Consider the following 22,764-nt stretch of genomic DNA (forward strand, 5'->3'; position numbering starts at 1 on the left):
CAAGTGTGTCACTGTGTTCCCATTACTAATAACTACTTATTAGGATTATTGTTGTTACTACCATGCTAGCAGTCAGCTAAATCCGAAGTTCCCAATTTGGTTTTTATTCACACAAGATTATTCTCTGTAGGTAAGACCTGACTTCAGTGTGATTATTTGGTCAACGTTCTGTTTCAATATCTACATGGCTACACCATCTACCATTTACCACCAGTAACAAACTTACCTACTTATTTCGCAAGAACAGATGAGCCACCACTCTCTTCCTCCTCTCTGGGGGTAGGAAAAGTGGAAAGAAAATTTCTGATCATATAGTTGTTTAATTTTGTTTTGTTGTGGTTTTGTTTGGTTTTTTTATTTATTTTTATTTTTATTTAAGAGTCAGAAGGGGGATGACTTGTTTCTGTTTGCAGCTGTCTCCAGCTGTCCCTTTGAATCACCAGTTGGGATGAAACATTACTGCCATGATCTTCATCATTTGTACAAAGGGCAAAATTAATCAACCTTTTGTTTCACAGCCTTATAAAACATTCTTGCACAATGGGGTTAGATGGCTTTTGTTTGGAAGGGATGCAGTGAAATCTGAGAATTGGATTGTGAGAGGAATCTGCAGCGTCAAAAGAAATTTAATCACAATTATACTTTTCACTTCTTTTGGTGCTGATTTAAGAACTTGCTTCAATATGAAGTTAGCATAGGAAAGAAGAATGGTCATTTTAAAGGGATCTTTCTGCAGTCATAGCTGAACAATTTAAATATCTGCCATCTTACATGCCAAACTCTTGAGTTTTCTGAACTTTCACTTAATGCAGAACTTGCTCCTTGTTCTGGCAGATCACTATATATCTGCTGTGCAGAAGATTAATAGTGACATAAAAAGTAGAGATACACACTATGAAAATCAGAAAACTTTGAAATAAACTTTTGAAATGGAAATTGAAAACTTTGAAAAATATTTGATAAAAAAACTCAGGTATTCCCTTTTGTCAGTCTTGTTTTCCATAGTATCACCAATGGGGAGCCTCTGTAAATGGTTGCCAATGACACAGATGAACCAAAACATTAGAAGTGCAGGTTCAGGTCCCATGTGAGAATGTGAGAAGCCTTTTCATTAAGCTTATTGTGAACAACCTCCTAAACACTTCCATGTCCAAGAAGCTAAACTTTTTGGAGGTGGTTTTAAGTGCATAAAATGGTTTAGGGACTTAGTAAGGACACCCTGATTTCCAATACATTAAATGTTCATTGTAAGAATCTGAGACTTACACCCTGCTATTAGGCTTGACCTTTAGCATGCCCTGATGTGAGCATCCTTCAATAACTTTGAGAGGGAACTTATGCCATCCTGCTTATCATATGTGACAAACACAGCAATGTGGTCAGTTTTCAGCTCTTTTTACATGCCCTGGACATAGGAAGGGCTCTACAACCACAGTACTAGTAACAAAAATAATAATCACCACCCTAATTTATGTTATTAGTTACATGGAATTACAGGACATGGTTTAAACTTCCATCTACCCATAAAATTTTTGTCTCCTCAGCATACATATTAATTCTTAAGGAAGGCTGCTAACTAATAATTTTTAAAATGCCATATTTATTAGGATTAGAACACTTAAAAAGAATACAGAAAACTTCATAAATCTTATCTTGCTTGTGCAATATGCAAACATTCATTTTATAAAAAAATATGTGAATTGATATTAACAACCTTTTTACTGTGTCAAAGCAGACATTACTATCAAAGAGCAACTACGAAATATATTCCTCAAACTAGGAAAAAAAAATCTTAAATTTATAAAATATAGATAAATGTCTTCTTGACTCTCACTGTTCTACTGATTAGAAACCAATTTCAGAGTACATAAAAATTTATGTTTGCTGTAATTTTGTGTTGTATTATATAAATATAATATATCAGGGTTATATACATATACTGATAGTTATTTCTCTTTTTATATTATCTTTTAATAGGCACTGAAAGCTGAAAAATATAGAGATCTCTTTATTCATGCTTATAGAGGTCAGCATAAGATAACCAAGTTGTGATGAAAAGCACTATTGTACTTGATCAACATAACATCTCTTAATACAGGCATCACAGTAGTGCTGGTGTCTTTTAATTGTTCTCTTTTCTGTTTTTAAAATACTTAGGTATTAAAAAAATGTGATGTTAGGTGCTTTAGATAGACTGGTGTTGCCTAATAAACTTTATTAGATTTCCAAACACTGCTTTTTCATCCCTCTTTAATCATTCCCTGGGTACAACAACTATATAAATAATTCATTACAGACAACCAAAGTAAGTCATTTCCCAAGATGCTGCATATTTATTAAGGACTCAAAATCCCTCCCTTTAATAACTGTAAGTATATTCCGCTGAATTTGAGTTCAGGAAGTAAACGCACAAAAATGGGCATTTTCCACAGCAGCCCATGGATGTTGTTGAGCTGAAGGCACAGCTGTTTGAACAGCTCTTTGTGTGGGTTACCAGGGAATGCCCACAGAAAGCCTGCTTGTGTGCTTTACTGGGGGAACTGGGGGGAGGGCTTCTTTATGGGCACTAAAATGTATTTTCTACTCATGTTGAACAATCTCCTTCCAAGTTTTGGATCTTCTGGCACATTTTTATGCTCCCTGTTGACCTCATCATCATCATCATATAAAACATGACTTGAAGAAAGAGAAAACAGGTGGAGGCTCAATTTTAGTGCTTCCTATTCTGCATTCACTGCTTCTTCCTACCCACTGCCCTCCTTCTCCTCATTCCTCCCCCACTTCAGATAGAAAACAAAAAGCAACAAGTGAAAAACTAACCAAGGAAACGTTTCACAAAAAAAAAATTCCATGGCACCCTCTCCCCAACACACACAAAAGGCAGTCTTAGTAATAACCACAACCATCCAGCAAATCCAAAAAAGCCTCTGTAATGAACGCATGAAAGTGTGAACTGCAAAACTGCATTATTCAGTTAGTTCTTGGCAGAACACTCTTAACACCAATTGGTTTAACATTTGACTAGAAATAGGCTTTTTTGCTTTCTTTTTATTTTCCTTTCTCTTTTTCATTTCTCTTCCTTGTTTTTTTGTCTTTTTTGTTTTTTTGTTTTGTTGTTGGTTTTGGTTTTTTTTACTTGAAATGAATTATATTCAGAGCACACAGGGCATAGATAAATGAAAGCTAACATATTTTCAACTTGATTACATTGTGATGTATAGAGGTGCATAGCTACAGTAAGAGATTCCATGGAAAGAGAGGGAGGGAAGGAGGCGGGGAGGGAAGGAGGGAGGGAGTGAAGGGAAAGCCCTCCACAGATATGATAAGGAAAGCTGGGATGAATTGTGGGCTCTGTTCTCTGTTATCCAAGGGTGGCTAGCTGCTGCTGCACTAAAGGCCTTTATTCCCTGCCTGTGGGAAAGTGGTGGGCGAAGGCTGCATTCTCAGTTACACTGCACATGCAGATTTTAATTAGCTGGATTAAAAACAAGACCGTATCATGTCCTTTAGCAGTATTCTGTCTAGAAACAAAAGATTTTCTTTCTTGGCTTCTACAAGCAGCACAGTACAGCATTAATAAAAAAAAAAAAAGGTCATGGCAGTTCAAGATGAAAGGTCACACATGATAGAAACTCTATGTGAGGGGGACATCATGTTTATCTCTGTGATAAAGGAGCTCTGTCCAGGCAGGTCAGCACAACATGCCTCAGCAATAGGAAAATATAAACATATGGGGTGGATAGAAGTTGGAGTGGGGAGTTTGGCAAAGCATGTTCAATTGTGAAAGTAGGAGAAAAACAAAAAAAAAAAAAAAAAAGAGAATTGTTAGAAAGATAATATAAGCTGAAAGGTTCCAGCTTTAAAAAAAGCTAAAGAGGGTCAAAAAGAGCTTGAAATTAAGCCTGGGATGATGTTGCATAGCACAGCTCACAGCCTATCCGTTGTGAATAAGCATCCGGCCCATGCTGATACTCTCTGCCAGCAAGCAGAGAATACTACCAGGCCACTGGGCTACACCCTCACACATCGCAGGCCACTCACACATGGGCAGAGCCTGTACCCTTCTGCCAATGAAAAGACCATGAGAGGCTTCCCCCTGGGTCAAACTTCAAGCCTCTGTCTAATTCCAGAGGATCCTCAAACTGAGTGTTTAGGCTGAGATTGGGCTTTTTATGTTTTGTTTGGGCCACTACAACTACTGCAATGGGGTTTTGTGTATTGATGGTTTTGAGTTCTTTTGTCGTGGTTTGTTGGGTTTTGGTTGTTTTTGGTTGTTTTTTTTAATGGAGAGCCAGGCTTTTCCCGAGTGAAAACCAAAAGAATCTGCATGTACTTCCAGAAAAGCGTTAGCGGCTCTCTAACCCGCAGTCTTCAAGGCTTTGCCCTGGAATGAACTGAGCACTTCCAACAGCCTGTTATCGGTGGGAGGGAGATGCAAGCCCTCCTCAGCTTCTCTCAACATCAGACTGCAAAAATAAACACAATACGGCCTTGCAAACCTTAACTGATGCAATGGTTTCAATTGGTCTGAGTAGAGTCACTGCCACATGTGATCATCTATGGGAGAGTGCTTCAGGCTTGAGGGGCACCATGGAAAGGGAAGGGAAAGGGAACCAAAGGTAGATTAGGTCAAATGTTCCTCCTCTGCTTTGTAATACTTCCTGCTTTTCAAAGTCAAGCTCAGAAAACTGTGATCAATTTCTATGTAAATCATTCTGGGCAGCAAGTCTATTCTGCTCTTTGTAACATATTCATTAAATAAGATTCACACAGCCCAGGCCAGGTATGACTATGTTCATGTCAGGCTCCATAGCCTGTTCTATGAGACTGATCCATGAATAGGTCAATTAAGAAACAAAGAGTCTTTTCTAACCTAAAAGGAACATTGGGTGAAAGCACACAATCAAGTTCTCATAGTCCAGCAAGGTGCTGCACATCAAATGACCACATTAATTAACAGTACACTCTTAGCCTGTAATAAACCTGAGGAAAAAAAGCATTAGCTTAAATGTCGTTGAAATCAGTACTTGTCAGCTTCAGTAATTCAATCATATGTCTGAGCTCTAAGAAAAGTAAAGGCTAGTGCTAGAAACTAGAAACCTTCTGGATAAAACAATACAGTTTTTCATTTTGAGCAGCAATTCAGTATAGTAGTTACCTACAAAACTGATAATGCAATGATTAAAATGTCTCTATTCTGCTGCTGCTGAGATCATTGGAAAATCATGGTTTAATTCAATACGTGCAAGTCTTTTAATGTAATCTCAGTAATACAGCATGGCCTAATATAATATTTTTGTATGATGAGCTTTTTAAACGTTCACTGGCCTCCAACGCTATTTATCTTTTGAATAGAGGAAAATATTATAGCATGAATTGCCTGATTCTTATTTATATTGCTGCAGGCAGAAATATAACATAGTACTGCGAAGGACAATGTTACATGGGCTAACTGGAGTACCAGGCTCACAGAGCTAGCCCTAGAAACACAGAGCACCAGCCCCCACAAAAACTCTTACACTACAGGACACCTCAGGCTTATCCAAGTGCTCTGTGAAAACACCTTGATACAGGGTTGAATTCCTTTGTGTCCATTTTGAAGGGTTTAAAATAAATTCCATTCCCAGACATGTGAAAAAAATTACCACAGAAAGCAAAGGGACTTCTACGTTCACATCAGTTTAGTGTGTGACTGAGTACCTGGTGTGTTTGTATCTCAACACCTTTCAGCTTTTTACCCCTTTATCCAAAAGTGGTGCTGAGTCATAGAAGATCTTACTTGCTTGAAGCTGTAGGAGATCCTTCATCATGGAAAAGACCTGAAGCTGGCTTTTCCAGAACCTCAGCTTGTGTGATAAACCTCTTGGTAGTTCAAAATTAACCAGAAGTTCTTGAGTAGGCAACAACTGAGTTTTAACTCTACAAGATTTTTAAAAACATTCATTTCAGTACCCACTTGGGAAAAAACAAACAAACAAACAAAACAGAACAAGAGAAAAAAGAATTGAAATGTGAAGGAAGTGAACAAACTAATGATACTGCTCTACTTCTCAGTGGCTTATGGTCCCTGAGGCCAATAGGGGTTTTGTGTTGACTCTTGGCAGTGTTACTGAGGTTTCACTCTGACACTAAATAAACTAAAGAGAACCAACAAGGAACGGGCCTGAAACTATCCCTACTACTAAATTGGTCCTTGGTGTAGTCCTGGACCAAGCCTGCTTGTACTCTTCCAGACAATGCTGAAGCACAGTTTGGGTACTAACCTGGGTCAGGGCCCATGTCCAATAGGTATTTTGGATGTGGCCACAGTGATTCAGAGAGTAAGAGAGTTTAGCTGTGTGCATGCAAGCTCTTTCTTGCCAGCTGGCCTCCAGGAAAAGTCTCCAACTAATTTTATTTAATAGTTTAGATATAGTCAGTATGTCCAGGTCTTCCTTTCCTTTCCAGTCTTGCTGAAGCCAGCAATCAGTTCTCAGTCCAAACTTCGGTAGTGCAACATGGCATTCAGTAGGGTGACAGGAGTGATATGATTTGACCAGGCAGCTCTCATAAATGCAACATGGTTCATTATATTTTAAAGAAAACCACTGTTACTTGGAGAATGGACTGAAGCAGACCTAGAAGTAATAAATAAACCACAGCATAAATGATGAAAACAATTGAACCATGAATAGGTCAATTTGTTTCAATTAATTAGGGGCTAGCTCTCTGGTATTATAAAGTTGTCTGCATAATAAATATATACCTGGATAGTCTATTTTTTTATAAATACAAGTTGTGATATTATGTAAATTCCAGTTACACTGTTAAAAACATTAAAAACAGAAACCCTTACTTGAAGTATTGTAAAAAAAAAAAAAAAAAACACAAAATAAAATTCAAGGTTCTAGGTGGAAGAAAACAAGCATTTTAAACAAAGACCTTCTCATTTAAAGCAATAATCGTCAACATGTGGCTTATATGGTGTATGTGGCAGCTGCAACAACACTCATATCTCAGTGTGCCTGATCTCAGGCAGAGCCAGGGAAGTGCTGAAAACAGTAGCATTCCTCATGGATCTGCTCCAGATCCCACAGAGTCAGGGAGAATCTACCCTCCATGCTTGCTTTCACACTCAGGCAGCACAGCTAATGTTGAGCAAATAGACCGCAACAACGAGGCTCTCACCCAGCAAACCAGGCACATCAGAAAAAATGTCTATTCCCTCCCTGAAGTCAGGATTTGGGGGGGAGGAAGGAACAGAACTAAATGGGTAGCACTACAGCCACCTGGTTCCTTCAGCAAAGTCTGTGCAGCACTAACCCTGACATCTGTAAAGGCCTTTAAGTCCCCAAGATCCATTGGATAAATAACCATGGTGGAGGTTATTTTTTGAGGACAAAAAGGAATATGGTTTTCTTTATTATTATCCTTAATATGACGTTGCAAATCACTGTCCTTGCTATATAAATTCTCACTATACAATATTAAATAATCACAACATGAACATGAGCCTTGGGCTCAGCTGGCCTACATGTTCTGGAAGGATCATTAGTTTAAAGTTTCTGCTGCCGGGAGCTGAGAAACAATGACATCTCTTGGGAAAATAAAAATAAAAATTAATTAATCCTTCTTTTTACCTTTGCACTCCACTCCTGATGCTTCTGTCCCACTTCAGATTATTTTATGGGGAAAGAGAAGGGAGAAGGCTAGCTGATCTTTTCTCCAAAGAACATAGTCATTTGCACTGGATGTGAAGATAAGGGACTGGCTCACAAAGCAGGTAAGAGCCCTTACAGCTTCCCAGGGACAGACTAGCTGGTAAGGACTGTGAAAGGTGAGCTCTGGCAATTTGAGAGATACACCAGAGAGACATCAAAAGCACATGTGCTCTTCCATATCCTCAGTGAAGATGAGCTGAAGTCCTTAAAGGAGAGCTCCAGCAGGCATAGTTGTATCTACCAAGCAGGGAAGTGGACTGCAAGTCTATCACGTTTGGCTTGCTTAGCTTTCCCACAGTAAAAAAATATTTTGTGTCAACACATCCTCATGCCTTGCTCAAATGGCAAATAGGTTTTTCCTGTCTGTGCTACACTAGAAAGTCAATCTGAGGTAAGAAATAGCACAGGAGACCTCCTGTGGTGGCGCATGTCAAAGTTTAAAGAAAAATATGCACAAATATGGACTTTGTAAACATCTAACCTACACATTTGATTTGAAAACCCAGGATTTTATTGCTAAATGACAAGTCACAAAAAAGAAACCTGATATTAAACCATAAAAGTAAGGCAACAAATGAGAAACCTACATAATTTCTTGAAAATCTATTCTCTATGGATCAAAAATTCATAAACATTTTCTTTAGAGTCTCAGAACTGGTAGTACTGTGGCATCCACAATGCAAACACACTTTGCTCCCAAAGACCTGGCACCAGTATTGCTATTGTATAACACATCTTCCGACCTGCTCTGAAGCAATGCTGTAAATCAGGACTCATTCCTCCAAAGTCAATGGAGCTGAACGAACATAAAACTGATATGAGAGAAAAATCAGGTTGTTCACCTCTAAGTAGAGTTTGCACTTGTTTCACAACCTTTCTTTGGCCAGGATATATTTTATTCATTCAGAGTGTGAAATGACAGCCTCAAGCTAGGAAATGAGTATTTGATTGTAGTTGAGCTATGCTTGATATAACTTTATGATACTACACTTTCAGAATGAACTTCTTGGCCCATATCCAATAACATTGCCTGAATTGGCATGGAGGTGTCTGTTTATAACCTCAAACAGCAACTTGGACCATCCTCTGCCTGCACAGTGTAATGATATGAGAACAAAAAAACAACTACAGGCTTCCTTCTTTGACCTGGAAGTTCTCAGGACATCTCCCCAGAGACAATTAAGTATGCATCAGAGAAACAAGATGGGTGACTTACCTAATTAGACAGTTGTAGTAGATAGATTCTGGTTCTTTCTCTTGGTAATAACTTGATATTTTTTGTTACACTAGTATTGAAAACAAGATACTGAGGCCAGGAACAAGAGCCTCAGAACATCTACTATCCCCTCTGGTTTTTAAAAATGGGCTTACCTTGTTGTTTTGTTCCTCAGAAGAAAGAAAGTTTTTAGCTAAATTCTTTGTGGGCTGAGGTGCATAATATTCACTGTTGGCAGGCTGGAAGGGACTTCTCCCTCAGGAGCATTGAGGAACCTTCATTGCACTGTAGGATCAAAACATATGTATGTAATTTAGGTTGTCTAAACTGCTCTTCAGAGGACACAAAATCCTTTGAATTCAAGTAACGTGGCCTTATGTATCCATAGGCCAGAAGAATAACTCCTCCTTACAATGGACCTTTACTCTCCATGGAAACGTCATGCTAATGCTCAGCAGCAGCCAGAAAGCACACAGGATGTCAGGAGTCCTTTGGAAGGGAAGGGGGAACAATGCAGAGGATGCCATTCTGCAGTTCTGTAAGTTCATGGTGAATATTGAGTACACTTCTGATCCCCTCACCACCACAAGGAGGAGAGCAACAACAGGGAGCAACAAGGATTATCTGAAGTCTAGAAAAGCTTCTCGACCGGAAGAGCTTGGATTCCAGAAGATTCCTCAGTTTGTAAAAAAAAGCTGACTGATATAGTTGACATAAAATAATGAAAAAAAAAAATGAAGAAAGAACACAGGAAACAATTATTCAGCATTTCTCATCACATAAAAGCTTGGAAGACCAAGGCATACTACTCTAGGAAGACAAAGGGACACACTATTTTGTTTTATATAGTCATACCATGTTGTAAATGTCAAAACTATTAAAAAACTGAACAAAATACAACTATATACACTTAAAAAAACCCCAAAACAAAACCTATAAATGGCTAATGAACATGGAGACACAGACTCCTTCAATTCTTCTTTCTTCGCATTCATCTTGAAAATCTGATCATTTCACTCCACTTAGAAGGGATGCTGACATCCATATAATATAATTCAGTTTGTAAAAAATGCCTTAGCATTCACCACTATCCAAAGTTAATATATTAAGGTAGCAGTTTTACATACATATTCAAAGGAAAAAAATATTAACTAGATGTTAAGAAACTACCACATCCAGATTTGGATTTTAGTTTCTTCAGTGTTCAGAAGCATCTGGAACATATTTAATGATTAATGTTATTAGCTGTATGCTATGTGGTAATTTAATACAAATTGGGGAGTGTGTGCAAAAATTGTTCAAAATGCAGCTCCCGAGTTCTGATTTCCAGCTACATTCTAATTTTAAGGTATTTATTCATGCTGTTTGGTTTTGACCCTTGTTTGGGTGGTGGAAAATAATGATAAAAGAGCCATTAAAAAATAAGAGGAAAAATTCATGGAAAATAGACAGTTTTGGTTTGTATGCTTTTTGTTGCCTTTTTTCTTTTTTTTTTTTTTTTTTTACACAGCAGGGGTTCCCAAAGAGCTAAGGTAGCCCCAGACTTTTTGCAACTCCAGTCCATAAGCCTCTGTCGCTGCATGGAGGGGAGGAAAGGGAAGAAACTCTGGCCTGGGTGGAGTGGGTGCATTTCAAGGGTTTAACTGAGCTTGTATCCTGGCCGCCAGGCCACCCTGGCATAAAGTGCTCTTTCCACCTTGTTTCAGTTTCTGTTTGCTCCAGGTGGTTAAGAGCTTTCTGTTTTATCACGGGGTAAATCTGGGTTTGGCAGACACACACATAAAAAGCGTGCATTTCACTTTCTCTGGGAAATGTAAACTGCATCATACCCAGCCAGCACTACCAGTTAGTGCAACAGCAGAGAAAGCTCCAGCTCATAACTGGATTTTGCCTCCTGAGTGGCACATACAGATGAAAAGTAAAATAGTTAGTTTGAAAAGGTTCATCCATTTATCCTGGCAGCACAAAGGCCTTCTTTGTTTTATTTTATGGGATCCTAAGGATCACGTTTCCCATTTTTTACTATGTAAAAAAAAAAAAAAAAAAAAAAATACTGCCGTATAAAAAAAATAAAAAAGCAGCAAACTCTAAAAGCATTCAGAGAAGGAGCAGTAGTTTTAGCCTGCTGTTTGTGATTCCAATAGGTGTATTTAAATGTAAATGCTACCCTTTCACCCTTGAGCCACCTATTCTTGCAGCCAGCAGAAAGAGAGCATTCATGGCATAATGTCTTTATGAGGACAGATCTTATACTTAATTTCTCATGTGAATCAAACTCTTTTCTAACACATTTTTGTGAGATTAGAAGAACAATATTAGTCTAGTGGCTCAGCAGCCAGATCACTGCTCTGTCACATGGGAGACGTGGGTTCAAAGGGATGGCAGGCAAGTTAGCAGGAAAGTGCATGATTGAAACTGCAGCCACGGAAAGATTCAGTCCTCCACTCTCACAGAATTGCTTAACTTCGCATTCTCTCTCTCGGACCAGCCAGAGCCATCCTTTTCTCCAGCTCCTTGCTGGAAACAGTGTCCAGCTGCTGCTCCCTTACAGGGACTTATTTGGAGAAGGTCTTGAAACCCCAACTCTAAACAATCTGCATCCACTTGGCTTTGCACAGTAGGGAGGATTTGCAAGAAAGAGAAGGGAGCCTTTTAGAATAGGCATTTCCAGGTAGTCCCTTTGACCACGCGGTTTCACTGAGTGCCCCTGCACTGAATGACAGCGTGTTCAGGTTACCTGTGCTCCTGGCACGTGGATGTCTGGACTGCACAGCTTGGGAGGAGGCAGCAGCTGAGACTCTTAGCAGAGGTACAATGTGAGAATAAGAATTGACAGAGTAGCCCGGATCCTGTTATGTCAGGTTCTCATGGAAGCCTCCGGAGCCTCAAGTGCTCTGTGTGAAGAGATTTGTTTCTCAAACGGGGAAAAGCCTCAGTTCATTTTGCCTAAACAAGTTGAAAAATAGTTAGCATAGACCAAGCAATTGTTGTATCTTACTTTGCCCTCACTGAATCAGAAGAAGGTATTTTTTTTTTCAGAATAAATGTTTTCCTCAGTCTGAAGCATGGTTACACATGACAGAATCAGACTTTGGCTTCACATCACCTCCACAAAACAACAAATACTGTTTGGAGCATGGCTTTAAGATGGCTGCAACACGGCTGTATCATGGACTGGTGTATGTTCAGCACTGCTGATTACTAGAATCATTAATCTTTCTGTGATGCTGCTCAGAGGATGCAGTGATAGGGGGTCTTTGTGCAGAGTGACATTCAAATGCTTAATAATATTATATTTTTCTCCTTGGATCTTACAGTCCAAGTACAAGCTGCACTAATTTCTCAGTCTTTAAAAGCTGTGTGACACAAGACAGAGAAGTCTGTGTATGCTTTAAGTGCAAGCATCAATGTCAGGCAGTCCCACTTACTTCCCTCACTTCCCCTTCCCTCGATACAGGGCATGTGTCTCCAAGCACATGAAAACTGAAGGGAAATAGCCTATTATTTTAAGGAGGTGCAGGACCAAGCACCTGGAACAGTGAAATACTTGGAAAGCACTTCTGTGAATGTTTTAGGCTGTAATATATTAAACAATTAAGAGGTGTTGGTATTTCTGTGCTCAGAGGCATTTAAAACAGGGAAGTCCCCTTTAAAGGCACCAGAGCAGAATGTGTATGGTCATGCTCTTTAAAAGAAAAACTACCTCTTTTTTCTTTCGCCTCCCCTCCCTTTCAGCAAAAAGTCCGAGTTTCAGCTGACTTGCTCTTTCAGCAGAGGAAATGAAGCCAGATTATTTTAATGCTGTTTTAAACAGTTGACTCCTTAAAAAAAAAGGAAAAAAAAAAAGAAAAAAATATAAATTATAGAATTAGTTACTTTGAAAGCTCTACTCAGGTAATGCATTGCTTGTATACCTAGGACTGTCAGCACTACAGGTTACTACACGTTAATCAGTAAATTGCCGAGACCAGCTACAACCAACCCTTAAGAAATCTAGCACCCCTTACGTCTTTGCTTCTGTTTTCCTGACAACAATAAATTAGTGTCTGTGCAACATAAAATTAGCATGAAAGAATACAAGCTCAATAGTGACAATTCTTAGCTGAGCACACAGTCAAAATTAAGTGCAGTTAATGAATGCTTAGCTAATTCTTAGAAAGCTCTTCTTAGTACACTTGAAAATATGTGAAAGTGAAATGCAAGTTCTTTTAGACAGGTAGACAGAAAAACACTCACACACACACCCCACATATATGTAGTCTATAGATACATTCCAGACAGACATGCTCTAGAAAACTTTAAAAGAGAAAAAAGAAAAAAAATTACCTACTGGTCTCTGCAATGCCAACAAGAGCACAAATTCACTGGAAAAAAAAACTTTAGAATTGTCTATTTAATATTTTGAAATAATATGTCAGCAATAATTTTCACCAAAAGATTTGTTCCTTACAAAAAAATGAGAAATTACTTAATAGAACCTAAAAATTATTTACAGTGGAAAATGCCTGCTTCAAGTTGCTTCTAAGAAAAATACAAGAACTGGCAACTTCTGTGCAGTTTTAGCTCCGAAGTAATTATGGCAGGCTCTTGCTAATCACTTATCTCAGGGCAGCCCATCAGATTAACAAGGAAAAATAAAATTTAAAAAAAAAAAGGTATTAAAACTTAGTGAGTTACTGGAATCTTCTGGAACTGAAAACTATACAGATGGTCTGCAACATATTTGTATAGAAGATGCCCAGTTGTTGATGGGTTTCCAACTATTCTAGCAGCATAGTAAGAAGGCAGATACTGGGCAGTGAGCACTGAGCAACTGTTGTCACCGAACTTTCCCCTCTTGGCTGCATCCCCACTCACCCAACGAGCAGTTTTGGTCTCCCAGAGCAGAGACAAAGGTTGCTTTGGAGAAGCCGGGAAGCCTAAGAACACCATGTAGATTTAGGACTGGATAAGAGGTATTGTGCGGAGGCCATGCCCATTACTCATCTGCTGGCAACGGGCTCTCTTCCTTTTGTCTGGAAAGACGGTAAACTTTCAATGCCATCTGAAAACAGAAGGCCTTTCACAGAGCGCAAGAACTCTGCCATCTCAATCATGTGAAAATATTGTAAACACTTTCCCAGCCCCCATTCAGCTGTCCAAAAAGCAGAGCTAGAAAACACCAAACAAAACGGGAAAGAAAGAAAAGGGTGTGTGTTGCCCACGTTGTTTTAATTTATATTTTTTACTTTGAATAGGAATTTTTCTTGGAATTTTCTTTTTTTCCTCTCAATGTTAGTGAACAGGGTTAAGTACCTATTATGGAGAAAAGGCAGTTAAAAGCTTGTTCTATGCTTTATTTAGAAGGGAAAAAAAAAGTCTAGTGCTTTGCTCTCTCTCTCTCTCTCTAGCAGAGTTTCTCTCAAATTTCCCTACAGCCTCTGGAAGAGCAGATTTCAAATGTGCTACAGGTCTTGGATCTCTCTTTCAGTGCTCAGGTTGAGCCACCCCTGTCTTCCCTCCCAACATTTAGACAACATAAATGTTGTATTACTGACATACCTAAAGGTATACAATAATATAAGGAGAGTGAAAAGTGGTTCACAAATAAGAGTATAAGCAGAGAATATTTGCATGTGTGTGTGCATACACATTTACATGTCTACCAAACATACTCAAAAGCCTACATGTTGCTTGCACAAGATTCTTAAACTTGTTGTTTTGCCTCATGTACCTTCTATATAGGTTGTTCTGGTGCAGGATACCATTAAGCCTAGAAATTTGTTTTTACAGGTGAATCCAGCACATCATGTCATTATGTAAAAATGATGAGGTTCTTTGCTGAACAAGATGTGCTCATTCTTCCAAAATCCATAAGTGACTACTTGATATTTCAAACTTCAGCTACTCAAAACTTCAAACCACAGGAACCAATTAGTACCCAGATTCTTCACTATTTGAAGTATAAAGTTTTGATTTAAGTTGGTCAACTTAACACTGAAGAAGGGCAAAGAAAAATATCCATGCTGGCAGTGAGTAGGAAACATACTTTATTCCCTTGTGTAGAAATCATTCTCTAGGAACAAGATTTCTCACCTCATTCTGATTTTCTGGATCAGAACAAGAATTGGTTCGATCCAGTTGTGAACAGAGCAGAAGATGGTATCACAGGTATCTCTGGAAGTGTTCCTGTTCCCTCAGAGGCAAACTCTCTGCTCCTGATCTAGGACAGGCCAACTGTCATCAGTGACTTCCAGAGAGACATACCACTGCTATCTTGGAGGGTATTTGTTACGAGTATTCAACAAATGGTGTGCGCTGAAGGAAGTCAGTCCACGACAGACTAGTGAGAACCAACTGCTGGTGCACACCACATAGAGAAGAAATTCTTATACCTGATCCCCCATCACTCTGCTGTGGACTCAGACAGTTTGCTGTCTGAAAAAGGCACTTTGTTATTTAAGCAGAGGGATATGAGTTTGTGAACCAGTTTTGCTATCTAAGTAGAGAGCAAATGTATATATGCAAAACGAGTGATGCATAAGCCCATGTACATTCATGCCCACTCAGTGCTTTTGTTTCCCACCAGGCATACCCAACCAGGCTGTCCCTTTATGTCCCTTTGCATGCAGAAGTCCAAATGCACAAGAAGTGACTAGATCTGGGAGTTCGCTGTGCTCTTGGATATTCATCAAAGCTCTCAAAGTTGATTTTGGTATGTTCACTTGGCATCTTAGTTCTTTCTGCTGTGGCTTCTGCCCTGCAAGAAGAAAGATTATGCCTTTCCCTACACTAGATATGCACTCTTATGGTGGTGAAACCAGCAGCTACTCAATAAGCTGACATTCCTGTTCCCATTTGAGTAGAATTCAAGGACCATAATACAAAAAAATGTCTGAGAAGTTATTAGCAAGTAGTGCCAGATGTGGCACACTGGGAAGGCATGTTGTCCTCACCATTTCTCATTATACACATTATGCGTTTGTTTGGCCTATTTAACAGTTTTAGGAGTTCAGCACTTGAACTCCATACTTCCCAAAACAAGTGTGCATTAGTACACTTAGTCACTTAGCCTTTCTATGCACACAGTGAGAATACATGGTTACACATAGGTTAGAGAATGAGGAAAAGTACTTGCCAATAACTGGAGCAGAGGTGGGTAAACTGACCAATGCTTTAAATTGACACAAGCATTCCTTATGACTGCTCTGCACATGTTATCCCAATACTTCCCCCCTCCCCTCTCCATTTTATAAAAAGAAGCTGCAATAAATTAGAATTTTATGAGACTCCAAATAAAAACCTTCACTAAAATTGAAAACAAAACGTGGATGTAGAAGCATATGGAAGGTTTATGAGAGCAGAGGGAAAAAAAAAAATTTGATCCCAAGGCAATAAAAAACCTGTCCCACTCTTTCTTGTTCTTTACAAACCAAAACTTACAAGAGACAGATGAAGAAGTTTGCTGTGCAATACAGTACTGGTACATCTTCCAGCAAAGATACATTGTTTTCTTACTCCTTCCTCTGGTGCAAAGAAACCTAGTAAGAACTACTCTAAAGATTCATTTTCTGACTTTCTTTATAAAATACTTCAAAGTTATACATGGAAATGAGATACCTTTCCGCTTTGATGCTTAGTGTAAGGGTAACCAAGCAGAAGTGGCTTCCTGGCCTTTCATACAGTTTTCTTTGGAACTGAACACTGGACCCTCTGAATTCTGTAACTAGCATTTTAAGAGCTTTATGGAATAAAGGCAGTTTTGTTTAACGTAAATTTTCATCTTTGTTCCAGACCTCAGAGTGATTAATTCTGATCACTGTATGTACAGTTTTACTTCATTTTTTTTCCCCACCATTTCTCCCATCCTCACCACTCCCCCTCTCAGAGAGTGGTGTGGGTAGGGATTTTGTTTAGCTAAATGATAGAGTGGCTATTAAGGATTGTTTTGCTTTGTTTATAAATACAATACTCCACATTCCAGACATTTCTACCAGACACAGTGGTTTGGAACTGAAGAACACTGCAAGCAATGAAATTTGGGTCTGGCTCTAAATTATTGCAAAATACTTTGAGAACTTCTGGATTTTTCCCTCTCTAAGATGACCCAAACCTGGGGGCTAAGCTATGGGGATATTTGTTTGATATTTTAGAAGTGACAATCCTTTAGTGTGTTTTCTCTGTGTTCTATGAGAATAAATGCAGCTTCCATGCTCAGTTCCCAAATATGAACAGCTAATTTCCATTTATAAAGGACGCAAACAATACCAACCAGTGACAGCAAATATTACATTGGCTTATAAGCATAATGATTTTACATTCCTGCTAAACTGATCAGTTCTGAAATAGTTAGCAGTGGTAGCCATTAAATTACCCTTGCTCCTGACACCCAGTTAAAAATAAACTCAAAGTGTGTGCAATGGGTTGCAAGGATTGCTCAGCATGCCCCACCCCTCAGCTGCAAAGGGAAACAAATTCTGAAAGGAAGGTGAGAAAACAAAGGGGAAGACATCCCATATCAGATTGTGGGAAGTGTATTTACAGAACAGAAATGCTCATGGTCTGGGGAGGTGGTGTTCTTACAGAGAGGTTGCTACAAAGGCTCTCTGCTCAAAAGATTTGTTGCAGCTTGGAAACAAGAATGTTCATAAACAGCACAGAGAGAAACATGTAAAGGGACCCAGAGTTTTGCATCTTCCTTTAGATATAATCTTGCTGAAACCCAGGAAACATCTCTTGAGAGGGCTATGATTTAATGAAACACCATGGAAATGTCATCTTCCAAAGCAAAAAACAAACACAAACAATATTGTGACACACAATTCATTAAGAGCTCATTTGGTCTGGTGTATTACAGAAGCTGAGAAGAATTAATAGTTCTGGATCTTCTGTCGTTAGACAGAACAGTGAGAAAGGCTACTCAGACCTTGAATGTGCATGACTTTTGATTGAGTTGTGCATGAGTTTTTAATGTACCTCAATTCCTTTTCTTTTCCTATTTTGGCCCCAATCTTTGGTTCTGTGTGAGCAGTCCCACTGACTTGTTGAAGACATTCTCCAAGGGTATCTGCAGAGATGGTGAAACATCACAAGTTTCAGGTATTGAACAAGGTATTCAAAATTATTCAAAGATGGGCCACCTGCAAAACTCAGCTATTGAGCAAATATGAACTCTTTACACCTCTCTTTAAAAAGATAAACTTAAAGAATTAAACTGGTTAATAATCTAAAAGAATTAATTTTAATTTGATGTTAGGAATTTGAAAGCAATGCTAAATAGTTCATTTTCATTTCATTTATAACAATAGCTGTAACAAGTTCTGACTTGTTTTAGAGTCACATTCATAATAGATATTGTTTCACCTTAATTATTTCGTCACACAAAATGGTCATACCTAAATACTATTACTATGAAAAGTCCTAGGATTTCATACCTCTCTACACTTGTGTTAGGTGGCAATGAGTCTCTCCATGGCACACAGTTCTCCTGGGTAGGGCATAATGGACCAGCATCCCATTCAGCTCCAAGGAGTATCCCAAGAGCAAGATGGCTAGAAATTCATCATTGTGGACCTATCCCACAATTTTCCTAGACAAATATTGCTTCTCTTCTCACCCCTCCATCCCCTCCACAAAGTTTATGTTGCTTCCTGCCCCAAACATCTGTATTTTCTCCCTATCTGTATGAGTGATGTAAGGCAAGCCTAAACACAGCTGTCAAGTTCTAAAATCAGCATCAAAGCTCAGTAAAAGCAAGAGGGAAAAACAATATGCTTTGTTAAACAGTACTGCCTCAGATCTCAAAGGGTTATAGAATGAAAGTAATACGCCCTTTGAGTTCTGTGTATGGCAAGCATTACCTAACATCCTCAGTCAGAACCCCACTTTTTATGAGGTGATAAGAAAAGAATACAGCTCCCTCTTGTCAGTAGGACATCTCCACTGCATTGCATGAATTTTTTTGTTATATTTCAGATGTATTGAATCTTCTAGACATTAAAAAAGCAAAACATGTACCGTTCACTCTGGAGCCATCACCTCTTGGTCAGTTCATAGGTTTGCCAAGGTCACACAAAACACTCTTTTACATCATAAGTCTTACCTTTAGGCTATTTTACTCCTCCACAGGAACCTGAAAGGATTTAAACAGATTTATCAAACTAGAAATGGAAATATTTATATTTGGAAACACTGGTATTTCTAAACATTTCTTATTTTTCTCCTTCTCCACTGATACCAATTCCTAGTCTTTGAGCCTGTGAAGTTGGTTGAAAGTTACTTCTCAGGGAAAAAATCTTGCCTGCTAAATAACCTCTACCCCCAATCATAGTCAAAGGCTTTCTGCTGCACTGTTAGTATCACTGCTACCACTGTGCATATGTATACACAATGTATATTTGTGCGTTACATATGCATTTTTCCTATACAACTCAGTATTTTTTTTCAGTTTTATAGACATCAATCTTGATGGTAATATGAATCCTTATGATTACCTAATATGATCAACTACTGAATACAAGCTACAGAATTCACCAGTTTGTTGACAGTATATTTCTTTCAACTGCAATAAAGGTGCAGATGGACACCTGAAAAGCTTTTACAGGAAGGTCCATTTCTTCTCTCTGTTGAGCAGCCAGGGAGGGATCTTAGAGCTGATGTCAGACTCCCAGTGCCTCTTCTTCAGGAGCCTGGGATAAGCCTGGTCCTCTCCAAAGCCTCCTCGAGTCTCTTCTAGGAAGGCACCTAAGCCACCTGTTGCACAGATGCAACAGGTTTAAGAAAAAATAGAAGTGTGTTAAATGGAACAAGACAGCCTGTTTGTTTTTTTTTAACCCACAAACTATCAGGTGAGTTAGCTAACTTCTGGCTTTAGAGGGTCTCTGAGTGGGAAAATCATTTGCTCACATGCAGCAGGACAGAGGCACCCTGAAATGTGTTTGGTAACACTGCTACTCTTCAGCAGGGTGAGGGGCTGCTCTTCTTATCACAGTCATATCTCAAGCTCTTTGTGTTGCCCCTCCATTTCAGTTGGCACTTTACTTTTTACTTGATGACAGGGTGTGCAATTCTCTAAAACGCAAGTGTGAGCAAGGAACGGGGAATACTCTAAATGCTGAGCTTCTTTTACCATCTGTTCCCCAGAAATAGGAACAGTTTTGCAAGCATCACCGCAGTGTCCTCATTTCAGATTATAAAACAAAGGAAAAAGAGTTTTGCCTGCAGAGAGGCTACAACCACAAGAGTATAAGCTGTACTCTTCCTGCTAGGTTACTCACCAGGAGTCAAAGACAAGAATCCAGCAGCCACAGTCTGCTATTTAGCAATAAAGAGATGGAGACCACTGCCTGCCATTCTACCTCTCTACAGTCCTTGCTGGTTTTCCTCAAAAGTACAGGAAACCTTCTTCAGCTCAAGAGGCATCACTTTGGCACATAGAATCACTTGGGCCACCCCTGCACTGCATGGGCCAGGGCACTGGACATGGTGACAGGGAATGAGAACACACCTGAGTTATTCAGCAATGAAGGCAGCTTAGTGCTCCTCCACTGTGAACAGGCAGTTCTTCAGAAATAACAGGGGAGGAATGAGAGACCTTTTAGTGGTCAGGCAAGAAGAATATTCGTGTTTTAGCTGGTCATCAATAAAACAAAAGTGGAAGAATAAGAGGAAAAAGATATTTTTTTCTTGGTATAAAATAACTACTGTATGGTGCTACCTTTCAAAGTCTACCCTAGGTCAACATCCCAGGCCATCAGCCAAATCAATATGTGATTTGAGTATTTCAGAAGTACATGTACTGTCCTCAAAACTATCCTTTCCATTGTGAAACCCACTCCCTCCACTAATAGAGGGGTTGTGCAACTATGAGCTCCCTAGGACTCTTTCCACTCTGTGACATCATACCATGAGCAGCTTATCTTTGCAAAATGCCTGGAGGTTTGCAGAAGGAAAAAAGAAAACACACACACCACCTTTACCTTCTCCTCCTTGTGCTTGGCCAGGCTTGTAGTTTTCAGCCTGACTTCTTGCTGTTATACCCAGTTTGAGCTCGAGCAAATTCCAATCCACTCCTCTTCCTGAGGCTCCCATTTATTTAAACAGGTGGGACCAGAATTGCTGTACTTCCCAAAGTGCTATTGCAGCTGAACCAGCTTCTAAAGCAATTTTGCTACAGGTATCAATTAAGAACATGCAATGGGGAATTTCAGGCTGCAGAGAGGCAAGAGCAACACAGCAGCCATTTCTAGAGCTAAGGTGCTGGCAAAGTCAAAAGCAACTCTCCCTCAGCTACCTACTTTCTTAACCCAAAAGACCATGAGCTGGAATTGTTGCAAAAGCTTAATAACAATCTTTAAGGCTGTCCCACCATTCTATTATCTGTCATTAATTTTCCATATGTTCCCCTCACCACTGTTCTGAGGCTGGGTTCGGTTTACAGAGTTGGATCAGATTTCTTTACAAGCCAAGACATTTGCTGACTTGCTTACTAGCTTGAGGCCAGTTATGTTTGAGTGAGGCCCAAGCAAAACAAGTGAGATTTGGTGGCTTTCCAGTGAGTAGGCACCAAATCTACATGATCCGAGGTTGTTGTTTTTTAAAAGTTTAAAATTTTTAAAGCAGAAGCTTTTTCATTATTTAGACTATTAAAAAAAAAACCTAACAAAAACAAAAAAAAAACCACAAGAGCTGCTGGCTGTTACGTGCTCAAATACTGCAGCATCCTTCTGCTTACTATAAAGTAAAGCTTTTTATTCTGTTTACACTTACCATAAGGAAAATTTCTTGGTTATCTATATTTTTAATCACAGATGGGAAAATGCAGTGGTATATTTGGAAAAAAGAAGTTGATGAGAAGATTGATGAATCATTTTGTTTCCAGTATTTGTACTAGTGTTTGCAACTCTTTATCTCAAAAGCACTCTGATTTCATGCAAAAACCTCCTCTGATTCAAATCTGACTTCTAGAAACATTTCTTACTCTGTCACAATCAATAAAAAAACCTCTAAAAGCAAAGTGTCCTTCCATCCAAGCCCTAAAAATAAAATACTGCACACCTAAATATTCACTAACCATAATAATAAATAATCCTCTAACTGTACCCTGGATTATTTAATTTTTTTATTATTATGTATATATTTTCCTTCTCTCCCTGTTTTCAGATTTATTATTCTGGGAACATATGAAATGTATTTTAAATGTTTTGGGGCAAGATCTATTCTAAATTGCCAAGAATATCTGAGGGCTTTCTGGAAATGCTGAAGTAGAATTTCAAAAGTAATTTGACACTTAAGGTCCTCCAGACATTTGAAAATCCCCCATTTTCTACTCTTCACTGCATACACACAGAAACTTAAGGTAGCAGAATCAGAGTATAGCCCAAAAGTGAGGCAAAACGAAAATACCAGTATTAGATGTTATGTTTCAGGTTTAGTCATACACAGAGTAGCGTACTAGTAAGCAGAAGGTTGAAAATATCTTGAATACAATCACATTCTCACAAAATTATACATCTTGTCTTTCCTTAGCTGCTGCAAAGACAACCCCCTGGTTTTGCTTCATAAACTTAAGCACTGTGTTCTAGATGTTGTCACAGAGACCATGTGAAAGTTATATGAATGCTGCATATAAGTGTCCATATTGTTATTATTAGTAGAACTTACCAAGGTAACCAAGCACAAGACCCTGTAGAGCCAAGCATTTACATAAATACAGATAAATATTTTGTTCTGGACTCAAGCAATGTTTAGGCCCCACAGCACTACAAACTGCAGCTCCTGGCTGTTAGGAGTGTGCTTATGAGCTGGGACCCTGAACTTTGGGAAGCCGAGAGAATATAGACACCCCAAACGGAGGGCTGAGCAAGACTG

The 22,764-nt window shown here is 39.0% G+C and overlaps 1 long non-coding RNA gene across 2 annotated transcripts; it reads right to left on the reverse strand.

Annotated features, from left to right (window-relative positions):
- Positions 1–1,604: 1,604 nt before the first annotated feature.
- LOC127382342 (uncharacterized) lies at positions 1,605–19,641 on the reverse strand. 2 transcript variants are annotated; one of them, XR_007888934.1, is made up of 8 exons: positions 19,482–19,641; positions 18,998–19,027; positions 17,872–17,962; positions 13,243–15,655; positions 12,620–12,737; positions 11,654–11,810; positions 9,072–9,201; positions 1,605–6,617 (listed from the first exon to the last, which is right to left on the reverse strand). It is a non-coding gene; the product is annotated as an uncharacterized LOC127382342 (long non-coding RNA). The 2 variants fall into 2 exon arrangements; XR_007888933.1 differs by having other exon boundaries at positions 11,654–11,862.
- Positions 19,642–22,764: the final 3,123 nt, after the last annotated feature.

The sequence above is a fragment of the Apus apus genome, chromosome 3 (assembly GCF_020740795.1).
Source record: "Apus apus isolate bApuApu2 chromosome 3, bApuApu2.pri.cur, whole genome shotgun sequence".
NCBI classification, from domain to species: Eukaryota; Metazoa; Chordata; class Aves; order Apodiformes; family Apodidae; genus Apus; species Apus apus.